Raw genomic sequence first — 21,607 nt, forward strand, 5'->3', positions numbered from 1 at the left:
TTTGCACAGGATACAAGTCACTGCTTGTCTTTACCAGAATACTGGTCATCACTCAACACAGAACATCATCCTGCACTGAAATGCAGGGAACTCAGCACGATTCTGGTGTTCCCAGTGACAGAAGTCACTTCTGATTTTCAAAGATTCCATGCAAACGACGTGGTCTCTCTCCCTACAGAATGAGAAATAGACTGTCAACAGAGTTTGAAAACAGTGATATCACAGCCTTTGTCTGATTATGGAGAAGACTTGGGCTTATTTCTAGGCCCGGCAGTTGATCGTTATATATGTCAATTATCATTTACTACACACAAGAACATGGTGATACAGTTTCACCTCCCACCATATATTTCATTGTAAACACGGAATAAAGAAATTCCTTCAGTGTGGCCTACTTTTCACAGGCTGCCACTCTTATTTCTGACACTATCATTACAGGTGACGTTTTTTGTGTAGGACAGAATGGTTAATCATTTTTGTGAAACTGCGCAAGTTGATAAATGAAAGGCAGAAGGCACTTTGGCTTAAAAATCCCAAGCCCAGGTGGAAGCAAGCCTGCAAAATAAAACAGCACAGAAGACTCTGAAAGCAGTTAATCTGTTACCACGGCCAGCTCCAATAATAAAAATAAGTATAGTTTTTATAGGTTGTGCTGTAAAGTAGAGAGAAAGAGAGTCTTTGTTTCGTAGTGTTTGGTATCAAATTCAATGTCAAAATTCCTATTTATTTCATGGGATGAGTCCAAACTAAAGCAGAATGCTTACGCTGCATACACTGCTCTGCTGCTTCTTTGCTCTCCTCTGAGCTCTCCTAAGTACTCAAGGACACTGATCTGCTTTTCATGTCCTCAGATACAGTCAGGCAATTCCTTAACAGCATTTCTATGCTGTCTGATTTAATCCTGTGTAAAGATGTTAGGTACCTTTGAGCACTAAATCCTGCACAGCAGAAGTCACACAATCGTATTAGTGTAGCTCTCCACACAGGCTAAATAGCCTTGTTGAGAAGGGCTGTGCTGAGCAGGACTTCCCAAGGCAAGTTTAGCATCTCCCTGGTGGTAATTCAGCTATCTGCACTATGCTGTGCAGGCACCACTTTGGTTTCCTTTGCATAAGATCTGGATCACCCTCAGCTTGACTTGCGCCGTTTCTTTCCCCAGCCTGGCTGGTTCCACATCCTTTTACCACATATTAAGAAATGCACTCCTGGTTATACATGTGGTTGCTGTCAAGACTACAAAATAATACTAAAAACTCCTTCATTTCACTATGAAGAACTGCTGCATGGCTAAAAAACTGAACAGGTGTTATCTAACACGTATGCAAGAAGGGATTGTGCTGTTTTGGTAGAATTTGGCAGAATTTGTGGCCATCCTCATGAGAACTTTAACATAAAGAAATGAAGTAATATATGTGTCCATCACTGTTCAAGGGGATGCCTGAAATCCTCCACTAATAGAGCTTCTTCTGTCCTTTTGATCACAGAAGTTTGGTCTGCTTCAGAGGCAGCAACATTTCTGGTAATTACAGATTTACTACAAAAGAATTGGTAAAATATCTCAGTCTGGTTCCCTGCTCTTACATGCCCTGGAGTATACCACACCCTAGAAAGATGCTGCTGGGATCAAGCCTGAACTATCTGTGGGAAACAAGAAAGGGCAATCCAAAAGAACAGTGGATCAGTCTTCTATACGCAACACGCTGCATAAAAAGGTCTTCACTTTGAAAAGTCACAAGAGCACATAGGCACAAAATGAAATGGCAGAAAGGATTTGGGGTAGCTGCAGCTGGGTCCCTGGGTGACCAGGCATCAGCAGCCTCAGCAGCCTCTGCTGGCTCTCCTTCTCTAGCAGTAAGGACTCCAGACACCTCTCAAACCTTATTCCAACAGTACAGCTCATCGGGTAACCCAGCCCAAAAGGGAAAATGTATATGAAATGCTCAGTAGCTGCTTATGATTGCCTTGACCATTCTTATGGCAGTATTTTATACTTCTAAGCCTTATAGGCAATCTGTGACTTAGATAAATTACATAGGACAAGCATCCTTCTGCATTTACAGAACATCCTGAATGAGTCAGCTGCGCTGCTGGGGATCTGACACTGCCCAAAGTTTAGTTCTAAAGAGAGCGTTTAGAGTCAAATGAATCTAATTTGTTTGAGTTATTGGGAATGAACAGTTTCTTCCTGCGACAGGTTTTGCTAAAAATTTATTGTATGAAAAACATTAGAGGTGTCACCAACAAAACAGCTCCTCCAGCTGAACTGCTTGCCTAGAGCTTATTGCAGATGGGTGGAAAGTCATCATGTGCCGAGAAAATAAGCACCATGACATTTCATTTCCTCATTGCCTCCCTGCTCCTTGCAAATGAAAATGGCAGCAAGAGTTTGCTGACGTAGAGATCCCAACAAACGAGGTTCTTCGTAAGAACTTAGTGAAATGGGGAGTGATGGATGCATATCACATTCTCAGCCCTGTTCCTATAGTTACTGGTCTTCTGAATCTGGAAACTCTCCCTCGATCTCCAGCGTAGGAATCAATGTAACCCTGGTGGATGGAGGGGGGCGCAGGGATTGGAAAACTATTTCGTACAGAACTAAACTAAATACAGAAAAACAAAGCTAAATATTCAGAATGTTTCAAGAACATAGTTTTTGTTACTGAGGAAATTCAATGGCATCCCCATAGATTTTGCAAGCCTTGTCATAAAGACAAAGTCATTCTGATTGAATCAAGCCTCTCCAGGATTGTAGGAGATAAAACACCCCTCGGGACTCAGTTACAGGATCAATTTTCTGTGATTTAAGTGTTCACTATGCATCAAATAGTTGTACACTAAGTTATCAAATGCATACTCTTAGCCAATAGCAAAGGTGATGTAAACCAGTTAGAGTAAACCTTGGCAATATTTAATTTAATTCTTTTGAGTCCGTGAAAGAACGCACAGAATTTTACTGTTATTAAGTTGTGGTCATTCACTATAAGCCACAGTAACTCAATTGTGTATCAGATCTTTAGCGGCTCATCTAATTATGTAAACATGGCTAAATGCATAATTATCACTTCTTGCATATTGCAACTGCACGCTTACCTTTTAAATTAACAGCCCCCATAACTTTCTAAATATCCAAATGATCGAAAAATTACAGCACATTTATGTGAGAGGCTGGATTATACCAGAATTTTTCTCATACTTTTCCTGTCAAAATAAAATTATTTAAATGAGAATTATACAACTAAGTAAAAACAAAACAAAACAAAAAACCAAGCCTGTCCCTAAATACCCTTGTATCCACAAGGTACAACTTGGGTACAAACTGTACCCAGGTTACTTGCTGCTTTGAGCAATACTGCACAGCTTTCCTGAAGATGGATGCAAGCACAGTGACTGTTTGTTTCAAGGCTGCCATTAAGAAGGAACAAGATCAATGGTGTAGGTCGACCCAGGAACTAGTAGAGGAATGCAGCACCTGGATGCAGGGTGTAGCTAGTAATATTTACGCCTACCAGGCTATCTATTTTGTATAGCCTGCAGTGTATATAATTTCTCAGGACAGATCTGCCATTACACACATCATGCAGCAAGTGTAAACAGAAAGATTTATTAGCACATTAACAAATGACTTGATGAAGAACAAACAAATATTTCCCCTAGTAAAATCAAAATTAAATGTCAGTGGCATGGCTGCCAAATGTTCAGCTGCACTCACATTAGTTTGTACCGAGAGCAAGGAGCAGATATTTTTTCAACAATTCTAAGTCTCCCGAGGGTCAAGCTGTGGAAAGGAGACCCACAGATGGATGGGAGAGTAAGCAGACAAGACAACAAAGAGGCAAATGGAGAAAATAAATAAGAGGTTACTGGCATTAGCAGAAATCCATTTGTTCCGCAAAAGATTGTAAGGTATCAACTCGGCTTGTGTAATTATCGATCTAAATAAGTGCCAGTGATGTTCAGCACTGCCACTGTTGTGAATACCAAAGAAATATGCTTAGTCATGTGGGATTGTCAAAACTTCTTTCAAATACTATAGGAAACTATGGCTAAAATCATAGACTCAGAGACAGACTGACACAGTGGCATGGAGTCTGGTGTAAGCCCAGCCTAACCACTTCAGACACATGAACACCTTTTTTACAAGATCTTTCTTCAAGCTTGTTCTTATGTACATGAAAAACAAGTTAAAACTTTCATCCTTCCCACGCTTGCATTATAACTAGAAAAAAAGAAGTAGTAGTTGTTCTTATCACTCTGTATACAATACATTCACAGTAAGTAACCCTATAGATCCAACATAAAGGGACTGTGTCCCTCCAGTTTCCCTGTGTGAAATCTAGCTAGTAGCTTCTTCTGCTGGAAAAATGATTTTCTTCTAAAACTGCTGCAAAGTGAAATGGTTGTTCCAAATGCAGAAATGCACCGTGGGTGCAATTTAACTTCCAAAATCCCAACTCTCTTCATGGGCATCTGTAAATCTTTGCCCTTTAGACCAGAACTATCATGCATCCCAGCTTGCTAAGCCCTTTTAATTTAATGCCACACATTTATTTGGAAATACTGTAGCAGAAAAGCTTCAAAAGCATTACTTTGGCGTTATTACACTGTGAGAAATGAAGGTGGTTTGGGGTCTTCTGGCCTAATTAGAATCCATTTTGTTCAGTCATCCTCAAATGAAACTCCTATTTTCAAAGGATTTTGTGAACAGGGTGCTAATGAAATAGAATTTATAGTATTTATGGGGCAACAGTATAAATGGAATTTAATAGCCAAGTGCCAGCAGGGAACCGTCTAATCTTTATCGAATGCTGATTAGCAACCAAGGATTTCTGGTGAGATAATGAGCCCTGGACTGGCTTCTATCCAGTTTTTGACACTGGCACCAATGCTACATCTGCTAATTGATAGAGGAATACATATAATAACTGAACTTAAACTAATTAGTAGAGATTTAACCAAGTCATTGAAGTTTATACCTTTGAAATTTACAAAAACATTAAAAGTCAGATAATCACCACAGGCATTTAACATACACCTTAGTTTGTTCTATGCAAATAAATTAAGAGAGAAATTTCCTGAACTGGGTCATCCTCATGAAACTTAGCACTGCAACAAGAATGCATTACAATAACTTCCATCAGTCCAAACCTAGGAACAAAAAATGAATCCATGCCAACCTGAGTGAACCCTGCACATTTAGAGTGATTTCAGATCCTCATAACTGGATCTGCCTGTGAACTTTATCGTCAGGTCCTGAAAGTTCAAGCGATCAGAGCAAAATAAATGAATTCTGAGAACTTTAACAGCTGGATCCACCTCTGTCTTCACTAAGAAGGTCACTACACTGAAACATGTGAGCTGATGTCAGCTACTCACTAGTACAGCCAAACACAAAAATATACGCATTTTCAGAAACAAGACCTCAAGCTTTTGTGTTTTGTGTTGTAATGGAATTTTGTCTCCATTAAGAAATCCCCAAAACATTTCATTTTTCCAAGTGCTAATACACATTTAAAAATCTCTGACTCCACTTACATAATTGCAAAAGTTTTCACTACAAAGGTCAAGGTCTCAAGGTCTGTAAAAATGAAATTCAGATCTCTTGACCTGATTCAAGATGGCCAATAAAACAGCCTGTACAAAATGTCAGTCCTGAGCAGAGAGGAGACACAGAAGGTACAAGAGAACAGTGACCTTAGCATGACATTACTGTGAACTGACTGGGCAGGAACTGACAGTGTTTGAATTACTCTGTAGTATTTGTCCATATGGAAGTTTTCACACCATGTTCATTGCAAAGTACTTTGAAGATTAAACTACAGTGAATTCACTACAGAATGGTGATAAATAAGCACATGCATAGGGAAAACTACCGGAGGTTGGCTAATGCCCTGCAGCTTTTTCTTACTTGTCTTTCCTTTTGCTTACCTATAGCTAAACCATAAACAGGTGAGAAATGGACTGCTTAACCTTATGAAGAAGACGGGCAAATACAGATAGCATATTAGAGTTTTCTGGAAAATTTTCTCTAAAATCCTTTTGGAGCCTCAAGAGCTTCTCCAAAATCTGTAGTAATGGCACGATCTTCTACCGGAATCTCCTGTAAAGAATCTTTCAAGATCTGTCTCCTTGAAGTACTTCCAAAAAAAAAAAAAGAACCAGTGTTAACCTGTCTCCAAAACCTAAATGAAATGTTATTGCCATGATGACCTTCTGCATAGCTCAGAAAAATTTTGCTTCTGAATCTACAGAGTGTAGCCTGCAGCTAACCTAATTTTGCTAATTAACTTGGTTCCCATAAGGCCTACAGTGACTACTACATTGACTAGCAGATGGTTCTCCACCTTCTTCCAGCAGCAAGATAATGTATATGAGATGTCTGTGAGCTGTGCTACTCTTCTGGACACCATAGAAGGACTGAATATCAGGGAGATCTGTGCTCTCTTAATGCTGTGATGAATAGGGTTTTTCTTGTGTTCTCAGAAGAAAAGTGCACTTGTCAGTGACTGTATCCTGCTTTCCCTCAGGTTTCTCCTAAGCGGAGATTTTAAAAGTACAGCAGTCATGTTCATTGCATGTCAGGAATGTGGGGCTTGAAAGCCTTCAGGAAAGAAAACTTTTTATCCTTTGTACTTTCAGTAGCTCAGTTTTTCACTACGAAAAACAAAACAAGACACAACAACAAACATAAGCTTGTACAAAGCCAAGTACTCAGTTGTTTTACACCAAGCAGATATACCAGTGTCGTGTATCACTTGCCAGTTGCTCTGCAGAGTGCTGCCCTGGGACTCCTGCAGTTGGCTGGACTGTCAGCTGCTATGTCTTGAAAGAAGTGTTTCCTTGGACCACATTGACATTGCTCTCTTACGTGCAGATCCCCTGAAATTTTTCTCGTGGTTGGAGGGTTTGGATGAATTTCACGTTATTTCCTTCCTCTTTATAATTGAGAACAAGATTTCGACTGTGCATGAATATTCATTGGTAACACAGAACAACTTCTGAAAAGCAATTTTAATTTATCAAGCAGCGCATGGATCTAACTGGAGACAGTAAATGGCAAAAGGTCCGCAGCAATGAGTAGCTTCATGGGGTTTCTAGCTCTTTTGAACTTTTGACCAGTGAGAAATATCTCTGGTGTAAAAGTGAAGGATATGCATATAAGACACTGTTTCATAGCCTTTTATCTTTGTACAAAAGCAGAAAGCCAGAACGTGTCTTGAGTGTATGAAGAACAGGGATGGTCCCATTACTGATCACCATTCCTATTTATACCCTGCTGGATATGTGCTTAACAAGTCGGAGCTAGCAGGTTTAAAAACTACTGTAATGGAGGGAGGGAGTGTGCGAGTAATGCCAGGGATGTAACATATGACTATCAAAGTATTCATTCACTGAATTTCAGAATAAAATGCATTTCACTCAGTAACAATACATAAAGGCTATATTATGAACTTGTAGTGAATCAAAGGGCACAGGAAAAATATAAGCCCTTTACACTTCTAAGAGGGCTTTTCTAATTTAGGTTCAGAACTTCAGGGAGAAATAAGAATTCTCACCCCCAGTCTGTCTCATTCTATCCGTATCTGGGGTTTCATTTAAGTCCTTTACAAAATTGAACCTTTCTCTACAGTTTTCAGATTAGTTTTCCTGTAGAACCTTTCCAAATCACTTCCTCTTACACCTACTAGTGAGATCCAAGAGGTCTTCTTTCCTATAAAAAGTTAAATGACAGAAGGCTACAGAAGAGCATTCTTTTTTGCATACAGCTGTTTCAGTTTATTTTCCACGCATATGCCTTTGAATAAAGAGGTTGTCTCTGACTTCAGATTTTGTAAATAATAACAGTGAGAAAAGAGCATATGATCATATAATAAAATGGGTAAGAGCTACCAAAGGCAACTGTTTAGTAAAATAATCCTAGTACAGAAAACTCAAGACAGATGAAAAGCATATATAGCATTAGAGATCTTTGCATGCAAAGTGATTTAAAGAAAGTAGATCCCAGTCATTCAGTCACTACAGTCTTATTTCATCTGGCCTTGCTTAGTAAGAAAGTACATTATATTTTTAAATTGCATGATGAACAGCCTCATTACAAATGTGGCTATTTGACCTACAATGAAATATACTTTTTGTCACCCAACTTGGGCATCAGAAGTTGTTGGTCATTAGGCATAGCCTGAATATGTTTTACTCTGAAAGCAGGTGACAGCTGTTGCTCATTTGAATTACATATTTGGAAATTCCTTTACAGGCAATCAAGACAATTTGGAACATACATGATATGAATGTTTTTTATCAACAGCATGTGCTATATGTGTGCTACTAAGTTAGGAAAATGTTGGCGATATACTGGACAAATGTTGCAGAATCTAAGCAGTGAACCTTTCCAACACAGCTGTGACCTATATGTAAAACTACACTGTATTTTCAAGAGCAGCACTTCTAGACATTTGCTATTGGTTTTGTATTCTTCTAAGTTAAGAATGCAAAACTCAAAGAGCGAGAGAGAGAGAGGTTGTACATGTTGGACATCAGTTCTGCTGCAATCATATAAGGTCATAAAACCTTCTTGAGAAATTCGGAATGTTTGTATCTTACATCTTTTCTTGCTAATTGAATCTGGGTACTGTTGGAGATCATATTCTGGATTAGACTAATTTCCAATTTCATTCAGCCTGAAAACTTCTGTGATTCCTATGCCTGATATTGCAGTAAGAGCTACTTCAGCAGGTCAAAGAGAAAACAACAAAGGGAAAACTGGGACGCACAGAGTGTTAAGAAACTTGCTGGAAGAGGTGGAGTTTTACAGCTGCAGCTTTTGTTAAATTCATTATTTCACATTCATATTTTATGACTTTTTAAACATTCTCTCTCTGCTGTACACTGCAGAAGAAAGGCACAATCTTAAATCGCTAGTAACGGCCTGTTTTGACTTTGAAGGACTGGATTGTTTCTGTTTTGTTTTTGTGAGTTTTGTTGTTGGGATCTTTTTTTTTGGGGGGGGGGTGGGGGTGGAGTATCTACATGTCCAATGACTTTTCTTTCATTCTATCAACAACCTTTAGTGACAGAAATGACATGAAAATCTGACATCAAAGTTCTTGTAATATATTTTGCTATATTTACTGAATCTTTTTTCATCAAAATAGAGTGACTGTCAGAACAATGGATGTCTGCTGTACTTTCTGTTCCTGTTAGAATCAGTTGTATAACAATATGCTATCTTGTGACTATATAATCACTGATATTTCCTTGCTCCCGTGGCATATTATTTTGACAAGTGCAGAAAAAATAGCATCAACAACATTCTAACTCCTTGGCACACTGAAAAATACAGAACAGAAATTGAACAAAATGAACACAGACTACTGAGAACTGGCTATCATACCACTGGGTTTTCATCATCCTCTAGTGACTACACAGACGTCTCTCCTGCCATATGTTCCACCTGTTATGGCTAGCTGGATAAACATTTTTTTTCAAAGCAGAACAAAAAATTTACTATCTGTGTGTTGCACAACCTTTAGGCTGCACTTATTAATTTTCAGGTCTCCCCATCATATTCCTTCATAGGAACAATATATTTCAAGAAAGGCAAGCTAAGGTAAGAAAGAATTACCAAAATACTCCAAAAGGATGGGTCTCAACATCTCATGACCACTGCCCGAATGCTTGCTGTCACTACTAGGTCTCCTCCACATTCATTGAAAAAGTAGTTTTTAAAAAATCGAACTGCTTTGAAGCTTATTTACATTATGGAAGGAGCACTGGCGGTAGCAGGAGACTTGCCCTTATTCTCTAAACAGAACGGAAGAATGTTTGCTAGACTGCTTCCTTCCTGGCTTCCCATTCTTGCAAACCTTCTCTGCCTTTAAAAAGGATTTTGGATTTTTTGAAAACATAGAGCTATATTCATTTACTGTAATTGCATACAGAAATAGAATATTGATTTGCACAGACTAATTAGACACAGCCCATCCATTTACATGAATATATGTCTTAACAGGCACAGAAAATTACAGCGACTACGCTTGAATATTGGGCACTCAATTTCATTCAGCCAGGCTTCTGAAGTGATGAAAACCAAGGCCTTGGATTTAAAATTTAAGTTTCTCTGAAATCTTTTCTGCCTTGGTTTATTACCATTGACAAACCATCTTTGCTTTGTTTATAATGTTCACTGAGTAATACAAAGGCCTGATACATATTATACTTGAGGTAGGCAAGTTACATGATAAATGGAGTTCATTTTTCTCATGTTGTTAATTTAAAGACTAGTAATGTATTGCTATACCAAATAAGCTGCTGTGTTCTCTGAGTCTTCGACCATATATCCTTAGTACAGAGGTTATTTTTTATTTCTATTGCACCACTGTGTACATAGCTTCTTACAATTACCGGTTATATGACAGGAGAAAGATTTCAGTCAATCATGGCCAAGAAGAAAAATGTTATTGTCCCACCTCTGCTGATAGTTTTATTAGCATTGGGCTAAATTCATTCCTAGGTAATGTCATTGATTCCAATGGCACTACAGCAGCAATGAATTATGTGCTCACATCCCATTTATTTATCTGTCCTTTCAGAGTTAGCCACTGCAGCTTATCTCTTCTATGTCCTGAAGATGGACAGTCCAATTTTTAGGGTGCCTTATTTAAGGAGTGGAAGAATTCAGCTCTTTTCACTTTGTACTAAATTAACTCAGCTAAGTTTCTTAGACATCAGCCTCATTACCAGTAAGCTAAAAAGCACTTCAACTCTGCATTCACTGCATATTTTGGTTATTTCCATCAGATGGAACAGCCTTAAAAGGATGCCCTTACTCCCTGAGTACCCAAAAACAAGCTAACTGGGCCTTCTGCCCAACAGATGTGGATTCAAGGCCCTGCAAATTAGGAAGGGTCTCTCACATTATAGAAGAGTGAATGCTCTACAGCAGGGGCTTGGGATGATGAGGGACACATGCACATCAGTCAGCTCTGCCAAGTGTTATACCCAGCTGCTTTCTCTGCTAAGCTCCAAGACACAGCCCTGCAAACGGCTATCAGATTGACTAACAGACAGAAGAGAAAGACTGCTTTGAAAATCCCGTGGGGACTTCGATGGGAATTATTTCTTTAGGAAGGTTGGCAGTTTCAGCAGTTACAAGATCCGTGTTTCCTTTCAAGCATCTAAGCTCCAAGAGTTTTTTACTGCCGAGAAGTATGCGTTTAGGGATCCCAGCAGTGCTTCGGTGTTCTTCCCAGACCTGAAAGTGATAGTTAGATGCTTTCACAGAAATCCAGAGACTTCACTGAAGTATGAAAGGATAGTGTTTGGAGATTGGAGTCGTGGCTTTATTTTGACAACTTACTACAAAAGCTCTTAGTTTCCCATCCTCAAGTGACAAGCAAATCTTAAATAACAAAGATATCTAGGAGGCAATGTTGCTGCTTCTTTGATCTGGTCAGAAGAGTGAAGGTCCTTTCCTTTTCTTTAAGTCTAACACCTGTCATTTTGTAGTGATTTCAGGTTAATTGCTACTTATATTTGGAATTCATTACCTACTAAATTTGACTGGTTGATGAACTGCTTATGACAAGCTAAGAAATGTGGAACTGGGTCAGTGAGAGCAAAAGTTGGTGCTCTTTATAGAAGCTTTTAGAAGATGGAGCATTAAACCTAGTTCAGTGAGTGTTGTGTTTCTAAAGGTTTGTTGTCCATTTAGCTTTTTTAGCAAGAGACATCCAGCATCTTTTCTTGAACAGGGAAGCACATCACTATCTTTCTTACTTTATTTGATTAATGTAAATGATTTGCCTGCAGCAATCAGACTGTTTGCCAGGATAGTCATTATACAGTGACAGAGATTAGTGAGGTACTTAATCAAAGACAGCAGTGATTGATACTCCGTCAGTTTTGGTCTTTAATCAGTGAAGCTTTCATCCAATCATCAGCCATTAAAGAGTCTCATTTGTCTGATTACTTTTGGAGTATTGGACTTAAAAAAGAAATACATAAAAGTAGGCTATAGCCTTCCTGTCACAGTACCCAGATATATGACTGTGGTTACTTTTTCATCTTAGTGCAGGGAGGGAAAATAACACATATCAACAGTTATTTATACAGGGTGGTTGGGTGAGATGGTTGGGAACGGGACAGGGAATTTTTCAGTTCAGCTATAGAGCACTAGTAGAACTTAGCCTCAGGTCAACAATGACCAAAACTCATTTTCGTTTGATAGCCCTTTGGAGGCCTCCTGGAAATGAGTTGGTGGTCTCAGTCCAGTTCCTAGAAAGCTGTAAAGTTGCCAATAAATTTGTCACTTTTCATTTCATCTCATAATGGCCAACCTAGATTATAGGATGAACAAACTGACCGAAATAACTCAACTTTCTTTCAGAAGGTTTATATAATTTAATATGTGACATCGTGTTGAGTGAGCGGCGCCTGGACATAATTTACTCTCAGCTTTCTATGCACATTAGCAACATGTCCAATCACTACAAAATGGAAGATGTGTCTCACAGTGTGTACCATGAAACTACATAAATCCCAAGCAATTCTTCAAGAGCTTTAAGAATCTCCTAGGTTTGATGAATTATGGTATAAACAAAGCCCAAATTGGACTGTCAGGTAGTGTAGAGTTATTACAGAGAAAGAACGCTCAATTTTGATGCATAGACAACTGCAGAAACAGCTGGTGATAATTGCATGGTGGAGGTAGATCCAATAAGAGGTGGAAATGTAAATAAAATGAAACTACAAGAGCTCTGAGATTCCACTTCCTCCCAACAGTCACATTTGAATGGAATGGGAAGACAAAAAACATCAGTTAAATATCTGTAAGTATAAAAGACAAGATATAGACTGACTGAACCCGACCAAAGAATTAGGAAAAACATTCTTGTTCCACTTTCTCAGAATTGTTCATTTTTAAAAGGGGTGTCAGTGTCTGAAATTAGCACAATGGTAGGTGTACTCATCGTATCTCCAAGCTATATTGATACTCATTAGCATGCACATTTTTCACAAGCAGAAGGACATGGATGGTTCTGAAAATCTGGGCCTTTAGCCAGAATAATTCGTACTGAAAAATATGCCCTTATGCATATGATTGGTTATAACTGTACAAGAGTAAGTGAATTTACCCAGGTAGAAAATCAGAGTATTCTGGAAATCCTGGACATTTGTGTTAAATAGCACTCAATTCTCACTAAATTAGGAAGACTGGAGGCAGATGGGGTTCCCCAAAATTGAATCAGAGGATGGTGCCAGTTACAATTTAACTATGTGAAGAGGTAAGACTGGAATGAGGCTTCAAGCTAAGGTCAGAGATGCCCATTATTTCAGCAGTGAAAGAAATATGGGTCTTGCCAGTGTAGATGAAGGTAGACACACTTTCCTTACTAATGTTGTCAGCAAAACCAAATCTTCACAGAATTCTGCAAAGCAGCTGGTTCAGCTATATCCCCAGGTCCCACAGTCATTTGGCTCAGAGAACTGTCCATTAAAGAGATATCATACTCTTACTCTTGGGTCTGTGTTAATGTAGAGGAGATGCATGGGTATGAAAGTTTGGTGCTTGAAAAAGGAAAAAACGATTTATGTGTGGCAGATAAACCTGGTGCTTTGGAGTTGATCACACTGACTATTGATATCCTGCAAATCATTAAGTTTATTCACACTATCTATATTTCCACTGCTGGAATGAAAAATGATTATGTTTAGGAATGAAAGAATGATTTTTCTATCACTACAATCCTTCAAAACAATATAAATTACTACCAAAACCCCAAAGTTTTTATTTCAGTTTTAAGTTAAACTTTAAAATGGGTATATTGACTGTGTATATTCCTGACATCTGCAATTAAAAACAGGCATTGTGACAAGTGAAAGACTGTAGCAAACTGCAGTGGAACAGTAAATCCACACAGTACTACTATGTCGGGTTGAATTTTAACCAAGATGACAAAACAAGTAGTGACTGAACATTATTTTGTCCATAGACTTAGGAAGCAAAATTGACAGAACTTGTCTCCTTCCCAAACATGAGAGCTCTGATTCACACCATGGCAAGCCAAGAGAAACTCCGCCAAAGTTGGCAACAGTTCTGCTATAAGAAAACTGGAAATCAGATTATTTGGGGACTTGATTATCAGAAGTAAAATGCTGAAGTCAATGAAGTTAGACTGATTCACACAAGCTATGGACCTATTCTAAAACTTACTCATCCAACTGAAGACAAACTCACTGCTTTGTACTGGTAGGTGGCAGAAGGCTATAAAGCCTTTCTGGTTTTCTGCCTTCTCCAGTTATGCTGCATCCACCTGAGACAGTTTTGTAGGCAGTACATAAGGAGTTTCCAGCTGCCAGCCTTATTCTTCACAAGTAAACCTCTGATTTCCTGTATTGTCAGATGCAGTATTCTGTAAACAACCATACCTTCCTCAGCAGACTCATTTAGTAACTCGCTAATGGTCTGTGCTATTACTCATCAATGCCGCATTTTCTTGCCAAGGCTCAAATGAGACACACAAAGTGACAGAGACTCATAATGAAACACAACATTTTCATGCATATAGCAAAATGAAAAGCGGGGGGATACACCTTTCTTTCATGTAAGAAATCTTTTGTATAATCTAAGTCTTATGGTCCTTTCTTTCTCAGACTTCTTAACAATACATAGCAGTTGTACACAACTTTTCATCAGTAGATCTCAAATTGCTTTACAGCGGAGGTCAGCATCATTACAGCACTGGTCAAAGCTGAGTCTCAGGGGAATACACCAATTTCACCAGGCTGCTGGTTCAGAATCATTTGATGTCGGAACAATGCATTTGATGTTTTCAGTTCAAAGGAACTTCCCTTGCTGTCCCACCCCCCTACCCCCACCCCACCCCCGCCTACCCATTATAAATTTTCTGTATTTTCCCCTTTCTCCTTCAGATAAGAGGAGTAGTACCCTCTTGGTCATCACCCTGGGTAGATGAACTCCACGAGGTGATTCACCTTAGGCTGTCCTTAAACGTTAATTGTTCTCCCTAGCCTGTCAAGTTAGCCACCTTCCTCTGGCTATTCTGAGTACAGCCAGAGGTACGCAAAACCCAGCACTAGATTCCTAGATTATAGAAATATATCCTCGTTTTTCCTCACATGTTATTTACATTGCAAAAGCATGCAAAGATCACAATGTAACAGCCCTTAACATTTGATTTCATTGCACAGACGACTTAGCCAAAGAATTTTCTACTTTGTTTAAACTATAGCATGGTTTATGACCATTATTTCTTATACTATTGCTTAAAGGATTGCTTACCATATTGTTGCTACATATGCATATAAGGAACACAGAATCATACAGGGAAAAATCCTCCAGCATTCCAATATATGACACTCAACTCTTGAAGGAAATAAAACTTTGAACAGGTTTCCTGACCCAGCAAAAGAACACTTAAGTGTCATCAGATGTTGTAACACACATGGTCAAATATAGGGTTGGCCTATTGACCCTCAGCTGTCCAAATACACTGGCAACTATTGTTATTGGCACGGCACTTTGGGATATTTTCTTTATGACTGTCATTAACATTTATGTATTTTCATCAGAATGATTCTGTAAGAGTAAAAGATTCATAAGATTCAAATAACTGGTCACGGACATATAGGCTGCATGAATCATCTGCACCGGGGCCTCCTCTCAGTTAATCTGCTACAGCATTATAAATAGTAGCAATAATCATAACAAAATATATCCACTTCAACGAACAATTTAACTGTACACTCAAATCCCTTTTTACTGAGAAACTGTACAAATAGTACTGAGGCCTTAAAGTTTGTATTAAAATTGGTGGCCAAATTTCCATAGGTTTCCAAAATTAGGTTAGTTTGGGCTGTTTTTGAAAATCACATTCTTATACATACCCTTAAATACAGTTTTATTAGAGACTTGAAGTTAAGTGTGTGCTAAAGCATCCTGCTGAATGAACAAGATGGTGTGACAGCACGGCATACAGCTGTGGGTCCCTGACAGTCTTGGGTTTGTATCTGTTGAGGACAAGGTAGCACCACAGCTAAATAAATCCTATCTGCTTGCTTGTGAGACACTAACTCCAGCTTGCCTTGCTGCATTCAGAACATGCTGAATTTTGGGAAGAAGGAACCAAAGAGAGTCAGACTTTTTGATGTCACAAAATGTCAGGGGAAATCAACATTTCTTTTCACATTTGTTTTTGTTCAAATGTACCACATGCCCGTAACATCCTTGCAAATGGTCACACACAATGTGTGGTGCTTCAACAACATTACTTCCACAGCCAAGGGTGATAGCAAATAACTACATTGCTACCCCTAAAGAAAGACGCATACAACTTTCAGGTAAGAGTATCAGTGGAAAAAGAAACTCAGTGATTCTAGCACTTGATGTACAAATGTGATAGTACAGGATCTCAGGAACTCTCCCTGCTAAAACGGTGGGAGAAATTTAACCAGCTATGAAGAGTTTAGATCTTCACTGAGTTTCACAATGAAACTTTACTGAATGAAATTGGGTTTGAACTAACTTCAGAATTTGCAGCTATGTGCTCAAAAATTAGAGAAAGGTTTTAAAAAATATTTTTATAAGCAAATCAGTTTCATGCCTTCAAAAAACATTTAAAAGGAAATAAGGGTATATTAATCCATGCGTTCTAAGGTTTATTCTCTGTTACATTCTGTATAATTAACTGTCGAATTGTTACCCACCAGCTAAACAAAATCCATAGATTTTATACAATATGTAATTAGGCAAAAGAAGCCAACTTAGATCATGAATTCCTCCGCATCTCCTCCTGATTCAGAAGGTATCTTTCAGTCTTTACGTCTTATTTAAAAAAGGATCAGTCCCAGCCTAATTTGCCAGATATTAAATACATACCCAGTGGCAGAGTAAATTTTCTGGAATTTCTGAGATTTCTGAGGAGAGTATAGATTTTAATCAATTGGCATATCCCTCAGGATATGATCACAAGTGTTCTTTTAAGTGGAAGAGAGAAAATATAACACCCACAAAGCTTCTTTAGACTGGGTTTCTAACTTCCATGGGTCTGGTAGAAAAGAAATGAAAAAAATCTGAAATGAATGCACACAACACGTGTTCAAATGCCAGCAACTCATGGACATCACGGACAATGCAGTATTAAATTCTGATCTCCTAAGGGGGGTGGGGGTATTGTGCCCCATACCCTAACGGATTCCCAATAAAAGAAAGGGGAAAGACTTTTTCATCGTTCCACATGAATTTACAGTATGTTAGTAATCCTCAAAATTATTGTTTTCCCATTCATAAATATGTGACTTTTTTTGATTTGAATTTGCTCAATCCATAAAAATAGCAGGCATATAGCTATCCTGAATCTGAGTTAAGATTTTCAGTGTTAACAAAGGATTTTGTTAAAAATGAAAAATAAAAAAGTGGCACAAACAGCAGTCTCTGATCACCACAAAATACAGTTGTATGTTACTGCCACTATAAAGCATTAGCTTCACTGAGGAAATAATGTAAGTCGTTGCACAGCTGGAATTTTACTCTTATTGATTGTTCCTCTAGATGTATTTTAAATGCAAATGAGATTTTATTTCAGTGTAAAACTTACTGTGGAAAACATCTCAAGATAATATATGTGGAACTTCTAAAATATGTACATAAAAGAATGATTCTTTATGGTTTCATAGTTATTGTCATACCTATATATTTTTTTAATTTAGTCATTATAAATAGATACCTGCCAGAATACAAAATGTGGCCATTATGCAAAGAAGTTTCAGCTTGATTTCAAAAGCAAAAGTTTGGAGGAAAAAAATGGCTAGACTGAGAAGAAGTAGTATTAAACTATAATCAAAAAATTAAAACACTACAGAACTTTCAGGATACTGCTGACATTAAAAGTCCTTAATGAATAACACAACTCGTACGAATAGTTTAAAATCTCAGGGATGCAGAGACCAAATGAGCCATACCATTTATTTCATACACACTGCAGAAGAAGAAGTATTTCTACACTGAGACGATTAACTAAAAATCTCATGAAGCTGAACAACAAAATCCTAGAAACAGGAAGACTTTGACATGATGCAACCCAAGATTTCCAGGGTCAAATATTAATATTTATCAGCAGCCGATTAAGACACCAGATGAAATATTAACGCAAATTTCCTTTATATTGCCAGACCCCTGTAAAGACGAGTTAGTGTAAACGAGAATCATTAAATCAAATGAACAACTCACCAAGCAAAATAACTTTGACCACCTCTCAGTGAAATGTATCTGAGCACATTAACTGCAGACTTCTTTTTGAATATTAATACTCAGTTAGAGAAAAGTCAGGACTATAGGAAAAGTGCCGCAAGTGTCAGAAAGCAATTTTCCTCCCAAAAGTCATTTTTACTATGACATGGGAAATAATTAAATGAAACAAAGCAGAAAAAGTGGGGGGAAAAATGAAGGGAAATTAATGACTTCTCTAGGCTTGCATTTCGCAACCAAAAATAAATACAAAAAAGGGTCAACATTTATGAACAATAATTTGCAAAGACTAGCCAAGCTTATGAAAAAAGATTTGGGGAGGAATAAAATATCCAACAGTGAGAAGTCTGAAGTGACAATAAAATGAAGAGGAGACATACCCATGATAGGAAAGGCTAAGGCAAAAAATAAAGGATAACTAGACACTGTTGAGAAAACTAGTACAAAATTCTTCTGGCGTATAAAGAATGACATGTCAGTAGAAGAGAAGACCGACTCTTAAGAGGCAGTCTGAGTAATTTACTGAGACTACATGATGATTCTGCTAAAAAAATTACTTTATCATTTTTATCTACATTTGCAAAAATGATTTGTTGAAAACTGCCACATAGATATCTCTCCCAAAGAAACAAAATTGAATTATAAAGGAGATTGTCAAGAAAGACATATCCCAATACTCACATTTGACTGTAATACACTGCTGTGGGAATTGATGGTAGTCCCCTCCATGTAAAATAGCATGGCATCCGGGCAACAGTGTTTACAACACCCTACAGGAGAAGTTGAGAAGTCATTGTGACAACAGAGTGTCAGAGTATAGTATGCTCTATCTGCATCTCTTCCCTCTTGCTACTTTCTTGACAGATAAAATTGGTGCAGTTGATTCCTATCATTCCTTCTTATCTCATTTGCTGTTTCTCCATGCCAATGGAATTCCCAGAGGCCAGAAGAAGAAACTTCAGGCAGCTTCATCAGATTCAAGTTGCCAGTTTGTGAAATTATGAAAATTGTGGGTCCAAGTCCTAATTCTGAAGGAAGTTACATGGGGAGGTAGTATTGATTTTCACAGTTTCATATATTGATCTTTCTTCTTTGAAGGAGAGAAAGTAACAGTGTGGGGAATGAAAAGCACTTCTTTAGTGATAGCATACTGGTTGCATACCCATTTTGAGAGCCATCCCACCAAGATAATGCAAATTTCCAGGTATCTGTAATGACATAATCACATGCATATCACAAAGTATCTTCCCATTTTGGTCTAAATATGTCATATAGCCAAGTAAATTGTTATAGGCAGAAACGATGACATCATTTTCTACATTTTTTTTCCATTCACAAAGTGTATTTGGTTATCCATTTTAACTGTGTATTTAATTGGAAATTATTTCATGGATTTCTCTGCAGTTTTCCTGTCTTCCTTCCCTACCTTTCCAAACAACTAACCTTGGTGCTTGCTTCTCTGTGTGAAATATCCAAATTTTAAGCATTGACATTTGCTTGTTAATTTTTATTTGTGTCATATACATACAATTTCCGTCACCTATCTGGTTTTTACAAACACAATTACATACCAACAATACGCAGTTATACTTAGAGACAGCACCAGACACCTTTGTACTAAAAGACTGAATAATTTGGAGCAGAGTCAAAGGAAAATACAGGCGCTTTTTGATTTCCACAACATGCAGAACAATATCCACTTACTACACTGTATACCCGTATTTCTAATGGTAGTGACTTTTTTATTTACTGTGGGCCAGAAGACTTTTACCTACATTTGCAAGGCATTTTTGTAAAGAGAATGTAATACCCACCATGAATGCTGAGTTCTGCTGTTATTGCTGTATTTGAATCTTATGACACAAACAAGATTCATGATTGGGGAATTTTTTTTATCTTTTAAGTGTGAGCAGTGATAAATTACAAATTACCTTCTTTTAATTGCCTAAAATATGTATGTGCAAGGAAAGTATCAAGATCTGCGCATCAGTTCTGCTACAGTTCTTACACCCAACCTACCATTTTATTTATGCCACTAGTATACAAGCCATGCCCCCTAAATATTTAATTAAAAGTATAGTCGTTTGATCATAATGATCTCCTTCCTTCCAGTTTAAATGACTCCAGTCTTGGATAAGACATAACCCTGGAAAAATACATGATTATAGCTTTAGATCAGGTGCAATGTACCTTAACCCCTTCCAGAAATGAAGAACTGAACCAGTCTGTAAATCTGCCATGTCTTTAGGCTATAAGGAGGAACTGAAAAAGACAGGGTAGCAATATAAACAAATCTCAATTATTTAACACTTACTGAAATGCTTTTTAGTTATAAAGAAGAATAATACATAACAACTTTGGCAAGAAGGAGATTATTGGTCATCTTAAAAACCCCCAGGAGGCAACATGGACCATCATTTATTTAAACTGAATGTGGGTAGAGGAAGATGTCACCCACAGCAAGGTTAGAACACTTTCTCCTCCTTCAGCAAGAGGAAGTTTCCTATGGGTTTTTCCAGACCCAACTACATACAGATCACACAAGTCTAGCCTCAATCACAGCGTTAAGGACTGGGATAGAAGTGGACCAGAGTGTATTCCCACACCAAGATCATTAACCACAAGGAGCATACTAAAGACACTGATTTCAGCAGAATTACCATCACTGTAAATTAGAAGCGCATCAACTCAAACAAGTCAGGCCACCAGGTGGCAGATCATTAATAGTTTAAAACCTGTCTTGGGGTCTGATCATTATTTGACGTTATGATATTTTATGAATATTAAGAGGTAGGGCTTCATTTAATAAAACAGCATTGGCTTTATAGAAGAATCGACTGTTTTGGAGAGAAAACATTGAATTTCTGAAATAATTCTAAATGAAAAAAAGCCTTCTGGCTGCAATGTTTCCTATGCAAAATCTTTCAAGTATACACAGTTTTATATCTACCTGTAACTGCTGTTCATTAGCTGGTATTTAGGCATGCTAACTATAATCAATTTGAGAAGAGACTGAGAAACAGAACATAATCAAAAAGCCTTGTTAAGACTTCCTAGTGAAGAATTAGACCGAGAAATACACAATGAAGAAATGCACATTATTTTGAACACAGTATTTGATACGGAGTAGATACAATGAAGGTGTATCCTCTCTGCTGTTTGTCATTAATAGATGCACAACTAGTTATATTTAATGTGCTATGACTCCCACATTTCTTTACCACCTAGCCACTTTATTATTGCTGCTCAAGATATTTGGCATGTGTATGTTGGAGTAACTTGATTTAATTTTATGGAGCTATACCAACAGATTCAGGCCAGGGTTCCATCTGGTATTTGTCAAAT

Source organism: Cygnus atratus, chromosome 16 (assembly GCF_013377495.2).
Source record: "Cygnus atratus isolate AKBS03 ecotype Queensland, Australia chromosome 16, CAtr_DNAZoo_HiC_assembly, whole genome shotgun sequence".
Taxonomy (NCBI): domain Eukaryota; kingdom Metazoa; phylum Chordata; class Aves; order Anseriformes; family Anatidae; genus Cygnus; species Cygnus atratus.